At 35.2% G+C, this 15,575-nt stretch overlaps 1 protein-coding gene across 4 annotated transcripts in view; it reads left to right on the top strand.

Annotated features, from left to right (window-relative positions):
• The window catches only part of LOC122735941 (cadherin-10), a 301,841-nt gene that overhangs the window by 64,604 nt on the left and 221,662 nt on the right, over nucleotides 1–15,575 (top strand). The window lies entirely within an intron of this gene.

Here is a 15,575-nt window from a genome sequence, read left to right as displayed (position 1 = left end):
TCAAGTAATCTGTCTAGGGTCACATAGACATGTGTCAGAAATCCAGTATTTATCAAACATAGTTTTAAACCCAAGTATTCCCAGTTCTCGGGCTAGTTCTCTTTACACTGTACCCTGCTGTCTTTTTAGGGACTTGGTATTCCTTTGGAATTGGAGATTCCTAATTTTGATTGCCTCAAAAGTGTTCACTTTATGAAGAGCATATCTATATGCCTACATAACTCCCTCAAAAAAAAGTAAAATTAAAACAAAAGTAGCATATTTTAACTTAAGTATAGCTAGAACTAGCAACGTAATATAGCAGAGGCAGTTATGTGGTGAGGTCGATAGATCCCTGGAATCAGAGTTAGGAAGACCTGAGTTCAAATAGGAACAAAGACACTTACTAGTTGTGTGGCTCTGGACAGGCCATTTAAACTCTGTCTCAATTTCACTATCAATATAATGTGAATAATAATAGCACCTTCCTCTCAGTGTTGTTGTGAGGATCAAATGAGATACTTGTAAAGCTATTAGTGTAATGTCTTGCACAGAATCAGCACTTAATAAATACTTATTAATATTTCAGAAAGAACTCTTATTTGGAAAAAATGAGTAGCCTGGGTTTAAATCCTGTCTGTCAAATTTATTATAAGGGTGACAATGACCAAGTCACTTAACTTTTATGAGTCTTGATCTGTAAAAAGGAAGAGGCAAAATATCAGATACACCTGTTGCTGGTGAGATGACCAACCCAGAAGGTTCTAAATCAATGTGACCTATTATTTTATAACTACATGACTATACTTAAAACACTCACATACACATATATAAAACCAATAATATTTTTGAAGTTAAATCACTTATAATCAATATCAACCTTGATATTTATTTTATATTTATTTTTGAAACAGAAAACCTCATTAATGTAAATAAACCCATCTAAAATATATATTGCACTATATTATGATATGTATTTAAAATTTAAAAAAGTATTCTTGCTATAACATTAATAATAAATCATTATAGGAAGTATAATCCATTGCAATTTGTGCAAATATTCAAAGTATTTGAATTTAAAATCCAATTTTAAACAAAGCTACGTTTCATAGGCTATACATATATATATGTATAGCTGCAAGGAGTTATTGAGAAATTAATATACAGTTGGATCCTTCTTTCTTCCAATTACAAGGATCTGAGTTATGCTAGTTGACACAAGTAGAATACAAATTTTATAAGTATGAATAATATTTTACCCATATAAATTACCAGTATAATTATTCATATGTTCACAATTGGTCAGGCATTGTTATTAAGTTATTATAGGGCAGAAGAGGAATAAATCTGGGTTTTTTATAGGTAAGGACTATCTCCAGCATATAACAAATTTGTAGCGTAAATAAAGGTTGAATTGACAATCTTTGCATCCCTTCTAGCTGTCCAAAATACTCCCACTGCAACGATCTATATAAGGGCTAGCTTCTTACATCATGTCTTACTTTCCAAAATTGTATTTCCCTTCTTTCTATTCCTTCTGTCATAATCAAAACTTATTCCTCTAAGTTTCAGATATTAGGCCATCTCATTATCTGTTTAACCCTCAGTAAGTAGACAAATCATACCATATCACTGGGTGTTAGACAATACCTCATATGCTTTTCAAAATTTTCTAATAATAAAGATTTTTATCTATAGTTTTGAGTTCTAATTTTTATCCCTTATTTTCTCCTTGCCTTTGTCTTTGCTTACCCTGAGATGGTAAGCAATAAGATATGGGTTATACATGTTCAATTATGTTAAATATTACCATATTAGTCATTTTATACAAGAAAACTTGAATAAAAGAAAAAAATGAAAGTTAAAAATAGCATACTTCAGTCTGTGTTCAATCAATATCAGTTCTTTCTTTGGAGGTGGATAGTAATGCTTCATCATTAGTCCTTTGGGATTACCTTGGATTATATATTGCTGAGAATAGTTAAGTTATTCACGGTTCTTCATTAAACAATACTGCTGTCTCTATGCACAACTTTCTCTTGGTTCTGCTCACTTCACTATACATCAGTTCATACAAGTCTTTTCAGGCCTTTCTGAAATCATCCTGCTTGTCATTTCTTATAGTACAATAATATTCCATCACCATAATATACCACAGCTTGTTCAGCCATCCCCCAATTGATGGGCATTCCTTTGATTTCCAATTTTTAGCCACCACACAAAGAACTGCTAGAAATATTCTTGTACAAATAGGTCTTTTTCCCTTTTAGAGTGTAAGAATATTTTAACTGACTGGCACCCTAATATAACTGGGGGGGGGGCTAATCTGGGGACTTTTGACTGGCTGGCTATCTGACTGCTATTAATTTCCAAAGCCAATCTGTTAGAGTTGTATAAAAATGTCTCCACACTGTCCCACTCCCAAATTGATAAGCAAATAATTAAGAAGCCTCTTACCTAAATAATCAAAGCAGAGTTTATTTATGAGATACAATTTAAAAATAAGAATACAGGGAAATAAAATGTACAACCTGACTGCTTTCCAGTGTGCCTCTCTCTTGCCACGGCTTATGCTTCCTCTTTGCCATCTACCTTTCTTAGCGTCCTCCTGCATATCAACGGCCCTTCTTCTAGCGTTCCCCTCACTGAACCCCCCCACTCCTGCAACCCCCCTGAAAAGCCTCTTACTGTTGTGAACCCCCTTTCTTTACTGTAGCCACCGTCTCCTTAGCGATTTCCTAGTCCTCTGGTGTCCCCTTTCTGTCCATCCCCCTTTGTGGCTGGGATGGTGCTCAAGTTTCCCCTGCATACCACACCCAGGGCTCAAGGGTTCCATGCCCCTTGCTGAGAGCCCAGGGCCTGGCAGAACAAGCCTGGGATCTCCCTGGCAGCTCCCCTCAGTGAGGAAGGATCTGGGGCTTTTTCCCCAGCAATCTGACCTGGAGTTGGTAAGGCCCATGGGGCTTTTCAGCTTGGCTGAAGTAGAGGGGGAGGGGAACCAGCCCCTCTTACACAGAGAAGAACCCTGAGGGCCTATGGCTTTTTAATCTCATCCCAAAGGCAGGGTCCCCAAATCACAATAAATTCCCACAAAGGAGATATCTTTGGAATATAAACCCAGGAGTGGTATTACTGCATCAAAGAGCATGCACAGTTTTATAGCCCTTGGGGCATAGCTCCAAATTGCTCTCCAGAATGGTTGGATCTTTTCACAACTCTGGCAATAGTGGATTAATGTCAGAACTTTCCCACACCCCCTCCAACATCCAATGTTTTCTTTTTTTTGTTATATTCGCCACTCTGATAGGTGTGTAACTCATACACTTATACTAATTTTGAGTTGAGGTCTATAATTTACATAAACCACTACATTTAAGCTTTCATTTCTCTGTATACTACTTTGAAATTGTAGTGTTTGGATTTCTTAACACAGAAAAGAAAACCCTCAATATTGTACAATCATCTATGTTTGATAAAATGTTGAGAATATAAATACTGGTACATTTGGTAATTTCTATTCTTAACTAATTAATTTCAAGATTCATTCTACTAAACAAAGTCTAACAAAAAGAATCATAAGTAAAATAATTTTTATACTTTATATTTTTAAAAACATTTTCTGTCAATTTCAAGTCTTTCTTTATTGTCTTACCAGGTAAGCGTGAGTACTATACCAGTGCATAAGAAATGAGAGAAATTAAACAAAACAATACAAACAAACAAAAAACCCCAGACAAATGAAAGAAAACAAAACAACACAAAAAGAGGAGAGCCTCCAATATGTTGACTGAATTGTCAATGGAGAATTTAGAGAATGTCACGGACAAGAATTAGACAGAATGAGAAGATCATTCTGTAAATAACTATTTATTATGTGCCTATTATGTTCCAGGCACTGTGATAGGTGCTAGGGATATTAAAAAAAAAAAAGTAAAAAATGTCCCTGTTCATAGTCTAATGGAGGAAATTACTATATGAAAATGTGTTATACACAGGATAAATTTGAAAGAAGCAAAGAAGGAAAGCAATTGAGTTAAAGAGGATCACAAAAAGCTTTCTGTTGGAAGTTGGGATTTTGGCGGGGAATTCAAATTAGCTAGAGAATGTATGAGGTGGAAATGAGAATGGAAGCCATTCCAGGAATGTTAGATGGACTGTGACATTGCCAAGAGTCAGAAGATGGAATACCTTGTGACAAGAACAGCAAAGGGCCAAGGATCATTGGTCATTTGGGATTGGATTGCAATCTACACTGATAAAGAGAGTACCCACAACAATGAGATCATGAATCTATTCAATTCTGTATTGACAAATCTTGGACACATAGCTGTTTGGAATGTAGTTCTAAATTTGGAGCTAGTTTATAATCTTGAACTAGTCCATTTAACATTATTTATCTTGGTTTTTTCAATACTGAGGGTACAAAAAGAGTAGGATCTTTTCCTGGCCTCCAAAAGTTATATAGTCTAGGCACTTTGCTGAGGATTTCTATTTTTTTAATGTAATAGAGACAGTATGTAGGAGTGGATATAATGTCAATTTTAGAGTCAGAAAAGACGATATTTAAGTCTCATCTATGAATTGAAGTCTTATCTCAGTCATGTACTAACTTGTGTGACCAAGAGCAGGGTACTTAGGATTTCAGTATCATGAGCAATGCTTTAAGGCTTTAAGGTTTTATATTGCAAAGACGTTGGTGACTAACTTCTGCGAATTAATTTTTTTACAATGGAAGTTTTCCATAATGACAAAAGCTCATGCTGGGCCAACCCACATTTTCTCAGGAATATAAAGAGAAAAAGAGGGGATGGGAAGGGAAGAGACAAAATGAAAGAAGGAGGGAAAAAGCAAGAGAGAAAATGAAATTAAAGGAAAAATTTTTAAAAATGGCAACAAAAGTATTTGTAAATAGGCCAATACAAATATAAAGAAACATTTGGCAGTCATTAATGTATCTTTGTAAAAAAAACCCTTAAAATTATATTTTTTCTCATTTGAGCAAATCAGCTATTTTTTCTGCCCTTCTAACTAAAACCAATTTTTAAAATTGTATGGCTCACAAATACTTTTTAAATGTTTTGAAGAATTTTTTTCTACATGAACCTTGTCTTATACTGATATCTCTGATAGACATGCTTACCGTTTAATTTATTACTTCCTTCATATAGGTGAGAGGAACATTCATTTCAAAGCAGATTTTTTTAAAATAGTAATCTTCCAGGGGCAGCTAGGTGGCACAGTGGATAGAGCACCAGCCTTGGAGTCAGGAGTACCTGAGTTCAAATCCGGCCTCAGACACTTAACACTTACTAGCTGTGTGACCCTGGGCAAGTCACTTAACCCCAATTGCCTCACTAAAAAAAAAAAAAAAAAAGAAAAATAGTAATCTTCCTAGACTCTCATTTTCATGCATGTGTTTTAAAGTATTTCTTTGGACTGATATGTCAGTAATATATTTGGCTAAATTTAAAAACATATTCATAATTAGTTGCATTTGCAGGAGATCCTCATAGTGATTCCATTGCTACTGCCCTTATTGGAATAGAAACAATTCCAAAGAATTTTGTCAGTTAATTACATGGTTCAAATGAGATATTAGATCAGGGGTAATAGTCTATCTTTAAAATGGGATGCTGATAAAATCTACAAAAATCTATCTCTCACTTTGTTAAGAATAGACCAGCTGCTAAGTTTCAAATCTTAGACCCTAAAGATTGTTACTCTCAATGGGAGCTCTTTTTTATCTTCCTTTAGATAACTTGAGTGTATCACAGCTAGTGATTCCCATACAAAGTATGGGATTCCAGCCAGCACACAAATGGGACTCCTAGAAACACAGCAGCAGCAGTCAGTTGCACCATTATTATAAACTAGACTACAAATCACTTTGTAGCTGGGACTCTCACACTAATGTCAAGTTAAAAAGGCTACTGAGATAGCAGCAATTGCCCCTAGATGATGCCCATTATCAGCTGTTGTATTTGAGATTATCCCAGCCTTACTTCCTGTCCCTTCCCTTCTACCCCTTGCTGCCCATTAGCTGATACCATCTGTTTGGCTAAAGGTGATTCTACCCCAGGAGAGAAATTATAAAACATAATGTTGTACATCATGAATGACTATATCTGAGCTTTCAATTTATGAGAATGTTAAGTACAATGATTAGCAACCTATCAACATTTTAAAGCCAGGTGACTTTTTTTTGAATGGAGAATTGTTCCAAGGTGCTTTTTTATCAAGGAAGATAAGGATTTAAGGAATATATGAAGGCAAGAGGATTGTTCCTTGTCTGGAATTTCCCCTTCCTTTTTCTATGATATTTTAGGTAAATCAGTCATATATGGGAATAAAATGCTACAAGATGCCCATGGGATGGAGGAGGGGAGTAATGTCTAGTACAGTGGAGAAGTAGTTGCATTTAGAGTGAATGGTCCTGTGCTCAAAATCTGACTATATCACTTACTACTTTGGATGACTTTGGGTACATTATTAATTATCTTTGGACCTCTTTCCTTTGTTTTTGTTTCTTGCAAGGCAATGAGGGTTAAATGACTTGCCCAGGGTCACACAGCTAGTAAGTGTCAAGTGTCTAAGTCCGGATTTGTATTCAGGTCCTCCTGAATCCAGGGCCGGTGCTTTACCCACTGTACCACCTAGCTACCCCTTTCTCCTCTGATTCTAAAAATATCTAAGCAGTTTTCCTTTATGATTTCTTGAAATGTGATGTATAGTTTGCCTCTCTGTCTCTTTCTGTCTTTCCTCTTATTCTTAAAGTATTCCTTATCCATCGGTTTTCTAAGTATATTGTTGCTATTAGATTCCTTAATTTTTTTCTCTTTTTTTGCATTCTTTTGCCTTTATTTTTATATTTATTGTTGTCTCACTGAGTCTTTAGCATTTATTTAGTCCAATATAATTTCTTGATTGGATATTCTACCTCTTGTGCCAAACTGTTAATTGCCTTTCTAATTCTATTTCCTGTATTCCCAGCATTCTAGTTGAACTTGAGCCCAATTTTTCTATGAGGCTTTGCTTACAGATATTTGGGAGTCACTCTCTTCCTCAAGATTTATATCCTGAGTATCTCTATTACCACAATAGCTTCTTATGATGGGATTCTTTTTTATTGGCTCAGTTTTCCAATCTATTTCCAGACTTCAAACTTTACATTAAGGCCAAATTCTGGATACTTCTGGAGGGAATATTTATTCTGGTCTTTCAGATTCATTCTTGATGCTAATGAGTATTCTGTTATTATAGGATCTCAGGGACATATCAATCTGAGGACCTAAAAGCTTTCATTGTTCCGAAAGTGGTAAGATACTTGACAAAGTTTGACCGTTTGAGTTCTGTCAGTTCCTGACCTGGCTTTGGGTCTAAGTAACTTGACTTGCTTATCCCATCTAGAGTTTCAGTAGATTGCTCTTGGATTCTACAATTATAAGCTATCTGGGTCTTCAGGTTCAGAGTGACAAATGTGAAGAATCCCCTTTGTACTTGTACTCCTCTCCTACTTATGCCTCTTCCAGTTTCAGACTTGGCTTAAGTTATTACCAAAATGCAAGGAGGAGTAGTGTATTGAGAGCTAATCTCAAAAACAGAATGTGTTGTCAACTTCTACTTCTAGGTGGCCATGTGTAAGCCACTGAACTTCCCTAGGATTATAAATTGCATACATAGTATCTTAGATGTAAAGCTGGAAGTTATTTCTGAGGCCATCAGATTCCCTTATATTACAGATAAGAAAACCAAGGCCAATTGAGCTTAAGTGACTTTTCCAAGGGTCATATAGCTAGCAGTAAATGTCTAAGGTGAGATAAGTCAGTATATCTTGTTGCTTCTCCATGAGTTGTTGATCTGCATTCATGGTGAGAATTTACACACTGGGTAATTCCCTTAAATGATGAAGTAACAAGTCTTCACATACATTTACAGGTATTCACATACATAAAAAATACTACATCAATACTACACCCACATTTAAACACACCTACATGAACTCACATATGTATGCACATATACTTATAGTGAGGTCTCCCAATTTCATGACCTCTTACTACATTTTCCCTTGGCTCTGAAAATAGCTCCCTTATCATTATAATCATTAATGTCAGTAAATTCCTTAAGCCTTTCCATAGATCTTAAATAAAAGACAAAAAGATAATAGATAGATAGATACATAGATGATAGATAGTTATGTGTGCCAAATCACTGTGGTATGTGTTGGGGATATATAAAAAAACCAAGCAGGGACTGCAATCTCTGTCCTCAAGAAAATTACCTTCTAATGGAGGAAGACTATACATAAAAGGGGAATGAGTAAATGGGGGCAGGCCATATTCTCTAGATTTATTTGGAGCTTGTAGCCAGAAAATGACTTGTCACGTTGGTGGCAGGCACAATAAGGCAAACTGTTATATCCTAGATGGGTTTCAGGGGTAGAGTCAAAAGTTCCCATGTGAAGAAGGTGAGTATGATGGCCTGAGTACATGTGGCATGGTTTGGAGATGGTGCCCAAGAAGTTAGTACCTTTAATGTCAAGGAGCCAAATTACTGATCATTTCTTTAGTCTGAACTGCCTCAAAAAACTTATCTTATTGTAACTTTGATTAATTCTGTGCTGATGGCCTAATAGATGTGTGTGTGTGTGTGTGTGTATGTGTGTGTGTGTGTGTGTGTGTGTGTGAGAGAGAGAGAGAGAGAGAGAGAGAGAGATTGATTAAACACTGAAATGTCATGAATTGAGAATGCAAATGGGTTTGCCTATGCTCTATATTTTAATAAGTGAATATGTAAAGATCCTATTAGTTGGTTGTCCATTTCTTTAACTCTATTCAGGCAGGGTCATAGGATCTTTTTATAGCTGGAAGGAAGTTTTGGCACCATCTAGCTCAACATTTTCCTTTTATGGATGAAAAAAAATTAGGTCAAATAAGGTTAAGATATTTGCCCAAGGTCAAATAGGAAGAAGCAGAGGTAGTTCACACTGGGCCAGTATGAGATAATTCAATTTTAAATTATATATGCTGTCTCCTTTTAAAAAGAAGAATGTTTCTTGAGGTGATATTTAAAATTTTGACTTGATATCCATTTCTTCCCCCAATCAGTAAGTATTCCTTTAGCACCCACTATGTATGAGTCATTTTGACAGGCATTGGTGATAACAGACAAAAATTAAATAGTCTCTGTATTCAGGGAACTTTTATTAAGAGGTAAATCAGTACTCATTTGGATAACTAGGAATGAGAGTCATACATAGTAAACACAAGACAATTTTTTAGGTGTGGGATAAGGGATGTGAATTATAAAAGATTGCATGTTGGAAGTACCACTAGAGCTATTTTGAGGGAAGTTAGGGATTTTGTGTGGTGAAGTGTAAGCATAGGGAACTATCCGGGCAAAAAGCTTAAACGTGGGAGGAGTGCTATGTGAGAAGGAATGCAACTAAATATGTTTGCCTGGACCACTGAGTACATGAAAGGAAATAATTTGTAATGTGATTGGAAAGCCAGGCTAGAGTCACTTTGTGAAGCCAATGGAGATTCATATTGGTCCTGGAAACACAAGGGAGCCAGTAGATTTTCTTAAATAGAGGATTAGTAAATCAATAATTAACTTTCATGATTTAGGGAGACATGAATCAGGCAGACCACTTAGTAGGCTCTTGTAATTGTCTACAACTGATGCCACAAGGGTCTGAAATGGGGCTATGGCCTTGTGAGTAAAAGGGAGAAAACATACAGAGAAATATTGTAGAAGCAGAATCAGCAAGACTTAGAAACTGATTGTGAGTGAGAAAATAAGAAGCTGATGATGATTCTGAATTTTCATACTCATGATGGTATAAGGAAAATAATTTTTTTCTACATCAGAAATTAAAATATTCTTTATAGTGTCAAAAATCACTTCAACTTCCATGGGTAAATGGAAATGCAAGTGTAATATGAGAGAGATCTAGTCCCAGGTATAGTAATTTTTATCATATTTTATTTTAATAAACTGAATGATGAAAGAGAACTTATATATGCATGTGTTATATACACACACATGTATATATATGTGTGTATATACATACATATATATACATATATATATGTATATATATATATATACACACACACACACATACATACACATGTGGTGTATATGCATATATTTGCCATGCCTAGAAACGACCAAATAGACTACAGCTTGGCTAATTCATTTATCAGTCATATTAATTTTAAATTATAACTCAGTTAATGATATTTCATCTGTGATGTTCTGAAAGAATAGTTTAAAACCCTAAAAGTACCAAATTCACATATGATTCCAAGTACTTGTATATGAAGATAACACCTAAGTTTATAGATAAATCAGGTACAAGGAGAGAATTATGTGTAATTGTGATGAACATGTTAGAATATAGGAGTCAAAACAGGGGTAAATGCAGAGTTAATTAAGACCAAAGACAATTTGGCATATGTACATTTATAATAAAGTGTGCTACTGCATATATTCAGTAGCACACTTTATTTTAAATTATTATAAATTACAAATGGTTAATTGCCAAGTAAAAGTGAGTTTGGTATAGCTGATTAGTCTGATGGGGGATAAAAGTGAAATGGAAACTATAGAAGAAAGAAAAATAAAAGCGACCTTGAACCAGAAATATACTGCTGATACTGGGGAAAAAAACAAGCAGAGTATGAAGTTGAAGGGAAAAATAGATTGTAGAAAGTAAATGGCAATTTTCCCATTATTTCCCCACTGTACGTCTTTACCAGAGTTCTCTGTCCATTTCTCGTCTCCATAACAAAAGAAAGATGGAGAGAACTTGGAAGACATTCAGAGGAGAGCTATAAAGATGATTATGAGTTTAAGACCATCATAGGAATTTTATGGAGAAGAGTGGAGTAGAAAAGCCTGAGAGATGATTTAATAATTCTTCAACCTTATGAAAGACTCTTATGTAGAAAATAATAGGCCCATAATTTCTGAGAAGAAAATAAGGAAGTGTAGTTTAACTCAGAAAAGAAAGAATAAGGCTAAATACTATGAAAACATTTCAAGGAATCAGAATGTCACTTAAAAAAAGAACATCATACATTCAAGTAATTTTTATGGACACTGCTGTATATATTGCAATGTATAAATGTACTGTAGGAAATACAAGACACAGTGTTTTTGCCCTATCAAAGAATTTGTAGACTAGTTGGGGAAAAGTTAAAAAACACAGGCTAAAGGGGCAGCTAGGTGGCGCAGTGGATAGAGCACCAGCCCTGGAGTCAGGAGTACCTGAGTTCAAATCCAGCCTCAGACACTTAACACTTACTAGCTGTGTGACCCTTGGCAAGTCACTTAACCCCAACTGCCTCACTAAAAAAAAAAACAAAAAACAAAAAACCATAGGCTAAGTAATGATGTAATGATATTATATTATTCCACCATGTAGCTTAGAAGTGGTACCTCTAATGATTGTACCTCAATCAAAGAAAGATCATTGTTATAAGGGGTGTAATTGATCTGTTGGAAACTCAGAAATGTAACTATAAATCCTATGTTCAATGGCCTAGCTATAGTTGACAAAAGACAAAGGGATTGCCCAGTCAGTAAAAATGTTACCTGGGTTCCTTTTGTCTTAACCTGGGACATGTCATACTATATCCAAGCTGGTCACTATTGCCATGATGACACAGTTATCTCAGTGCATCCTAAGCATTTAGCCTTACAGAGTATTTTCCCTTAGAGTATAAAGAGAATGAAAATACTTTGCAAGACAAAGAGATACCTTTGAATGCAAAAATGAGCATCCAATTAAGGATACCCAGAGAGGAGCAAAACATGCTTTCTGGTTGTATTTAGGTATCCATCAGGATCTAATCATTATTCCTATGTACATATACCCCTTCTTTCCCTTGGGTGAGGGTTCTTACCTGACCAAACTAATTCAATTGTGAATTAGGATTTGCAACTGAAGGGGACAAGCAATTTATTTTGGTAAGTATTTAATAACTGGGTGGAAGGAGCGGCGTGGGGAATGTTCTCAGGGATGTACTTTTAAGATTAATCTGCATTATTGACTTTTTCTTTATCACTTTCTTAAATAGAGAAACAAAAAATCAGTAAATCAAACCCAAATTTGTAACATTTGTTGATATCTAAGGTGTAAATGTTTACACTGAATATTTAAAAAGAGCTTCTGGAGCCAGTTAGAGCTGACTTCAGCATGCTTACATTTGGAGATAATCTACTCCTTTTCCCTGATTAATGGGAGAAACAAAGCAACTTGTTCAGAGTTACTCAGGGAGCAAATGACAGAAGCAGAGATCACAGAATCATAAGAACAGAGTGCCCATGAAATGGAAGGTTATTGAATGAAACCTCAAGTTACAGCTGAAGAAACTAAGGCTTAGAGAGATTAAATGATTTGTTCAGCATCACACAGCTAGTATGTGTTTGACCAGAATGACTTGAACCAATTCTGAGATTCTTAGTCCTATTTGCCTCAGTTCTTCATCTATAAAATGAGCTGGAGGAGGAAATAGCAAATCATTTCTTTACTGCCAAACCAGTATCCCCACCAAGAAAAGCCCATGACTGAAAAAGGACTGAAAACAACTTCCTGACTCTGAGTCAAACATTCTATTGATTTCTTAATTCACATCTTAACCTATTTTTTCCCATTTCACCAAGCTGCCCTGGTTTGCAGGTTAGATGGAAAGAACACTAAGTAGGATCCTGAGGGCAGCCCAAGATGATGCAGAGCCTTGAAGTCATGTCATCTGGGGGTGGGTTTAAGGAGCTCAGGGTGTGTATAGCTTGTCTTTGGATAGAAGTAATCAGACTTAGATGTGGAAACAGTTGTAGATCTGAAACTGCCTTGGGCATCTTGTTTGCACCTGCCTCCAAAAATAATGTGGTTTCAGTAGGATGAAAGGATAGAGTGAAGAAGAACACTCTAGAAGCTGGCCCTCTCTGCATCCTTTCTTCCTCTTATTCCTCCTTCATTCTCTTACCCTTGCTGAGGAGGTGAAAGGCAGTGAAGGATGTGCTTTTGTGTTCTTGATTACTGCAAAAAAGATGCATTCCACTGGCTTCAGCTTTGGTATTTCTAATGGTATCATATTTCATTATTAAGGAAAACAATTAGTTACCAGGAAATTTTGGCCTCTTTCCTCCCAACATGAGGAAAAATAAAGTTTTTTGTTGTTAAAAACCAACATTAAAGGAATGAGAGAGAAATCAGACTTGGATTCTGGCCATGCTGCTTTGTCTCTTTTAGTTAAGGTTTAATGAAGGAATGAGGTAAGAGATTTGACCAAGGTGATAGCTTTTTTTTTTTTTTTTTGTGAGGCAATTCGGGTTAAGTGACTTGCCCAGGGTCACACAGCTAGTAAGTGTTAAGTGTCTGAGGCCAGATTTGAACTCAAGTACTCCTGACTCCAGGGCCGGTGTTAAAGTGATAGCTTTTAAAATAATTGGATTTGAGAAATTCAAAAAAGGAAGAATTTAAAAGTCAAAAATAATTCTGAGATTCAAAATTTGGGTAATTCAAAGAATGTTGAGATCATTAGGTATATTATGCAAAATAGGGTCATATATTTAGCTACACAGAGTTTCTTCAGAAATGTGAAATCAAGAAAACTTTAGCCCATATTCAATAAGATTTGAAAGAATTAAACCATAGAAAAATTTGACCATTTATTATGTCAAAATATTATCTAATTTTTATGCTTCCTTTGTTAGAAAATCTAAATACATATCCTAACATTAAAATACAACAAGGAAACTCTAGATCACTACATACATTTATGTGTGATCCTACTGTATTTTTATCAGATAAATGCAAATTCAGTTTGACCAACTAAGGTTTAGAAATTGAACCATTCACAATAATAAAAACAGTAACAGGCACTACATGTAGCCCCCATTGTTGTTTTTAACAAGCTGTAAAAAGCTCTTCATGGTCTATCAAAACCCTGCTGTTTGGAAGGATTTTTTGGTACTTATGAGAGTATACTATATTCATATTGAATAACCATCTCAAATTCTGATCACATCAACATATGGTTCACAGGGAATTTTCTTTATTATAAAATTTGAAGCAAGAGGCTTTTCAAATGTGAAATTGTATTGCTTAGATATATTTTTTGAATTATCCTTTCCCAGCACAGCAAAGTCTCAGCTACAGAAGACTTATATGTAGAGATAGCTCTTTAGACAGATGGGTATTATCAGAAAATGGCACTCAGAATGTTAACAGTACATACAAAGAAAACCCAAAAGGCTTTAGGTTCATTTTGTCATACCTTCAAATTAAATGAAACCCTTTTTATTTTATCACTGAGTCTGAATAATGCATTGAGCTCCTTTTATACCCAAATATTAAATCTTTAGATTTGTTTTAATAGGAGGGTTTACTTCTGTCATGCTGTATTTCCTCTGATGAGTGCGATGCTCTCTTTTGCTATTTATTACACCCTAGGGAACTACTGCTTCAATCATTACTCTTGTTTCTGCAATCATTTTGCATTAGCCTTTGGGGCATCTTGATAAAAACATAATAAAAAATAGTGGATTACTTGTAAATTAAGTTGAGGGATGGCACTGAAATAGAAGTAATGTGACATAACAATATAGTCCAGTATTTTGGATAAAAGTGAATCTTGCTTTAAGCATAGGTAAACTTCTAAATTAAAACCAATAAAAAATTAAGCCTAATTGTTTGCTTTCAAATAAGATTCATTGATACCATATGTGATAACATATGTGCCATAGCATATTCCTGTCACATCTGATATCATATCTACAGCTAAGTAAAATGGGAGGAATGTCTTCTTTTTGCATTCAATACAGTTTAATCCTCTCCTCTGCAGATCTGTGACTTTGGGAACATTTACTCTGAGTCTTGGTCCTCTTGTATTAAGCCTAAGCACTCTTTGGTAGCTATTTGTAGCCTTTGAGCTACTACTATGTATAGCTTCTCCTTGGCCAGATATTTTTTCTTCTTCATAATAATACTCTAATTGATCCTAAGTCCTTCTTTATTGTATTCTCCTGGTACCTAAGCTCACAGCTAGTATATTTAGGAGATAAACTTTTTTCTTGACTCCATGGACATTGATTAATTTCTGAATGCTCTGAACTATGGTCGTGTGTGTGTGTGTGTGTGTGTGTGTGTGTGTGTGTGTGTGTGTTGATAACATTGTCTTTTTCCCTCTGATAGTTTTAACAGATTCTGGCATAGTCCCTTTTTACCATGGAGTTGACTTTAGACACATGGGCAAACAAATTTCCTTTTAACCCTTTCTCTGTCCCCAGGCAGAGACAAATAGAACAAGATTTATTGCTTTGCTAGCATATTACATTATAATTCTTTAATTCTTTCCTTAGGATAATTTAATTGTATCCTTCCTTAATACATTAAAATATGACACAATCATTAAGATTTTAATATAAACGTAGTATGTGGGCAAAGTACCTATCACATAGAGTAAAGATACACTTTTATGCCATTAAAATAATAACCATATAATTATATTTAATCATATACTCACAGAAGTAAAAGGCAACTTTAAGGTTATCTAAGCCTGCTTCTATCTTTTCTTTCTGCT

This window comes from Dromiciops gliroides, chromosome 1, assembly GCF_019393635.1.
Source record: "Dromiciops gliroides isolate mDroGli1 chromosome 1, mDroGli1.pri, whole genome shotgun sequence".
Classification (NCBI taxonomy): Eukaryota; Metazoa; Chordata; class Mammalia; order Microbiotheria; family Microbiotheriidae; genus Dromiciops; species Dromiciops gliroides.
This window is presented reverse-complemented; position numbering and strand designations above follow the sequence as displayed.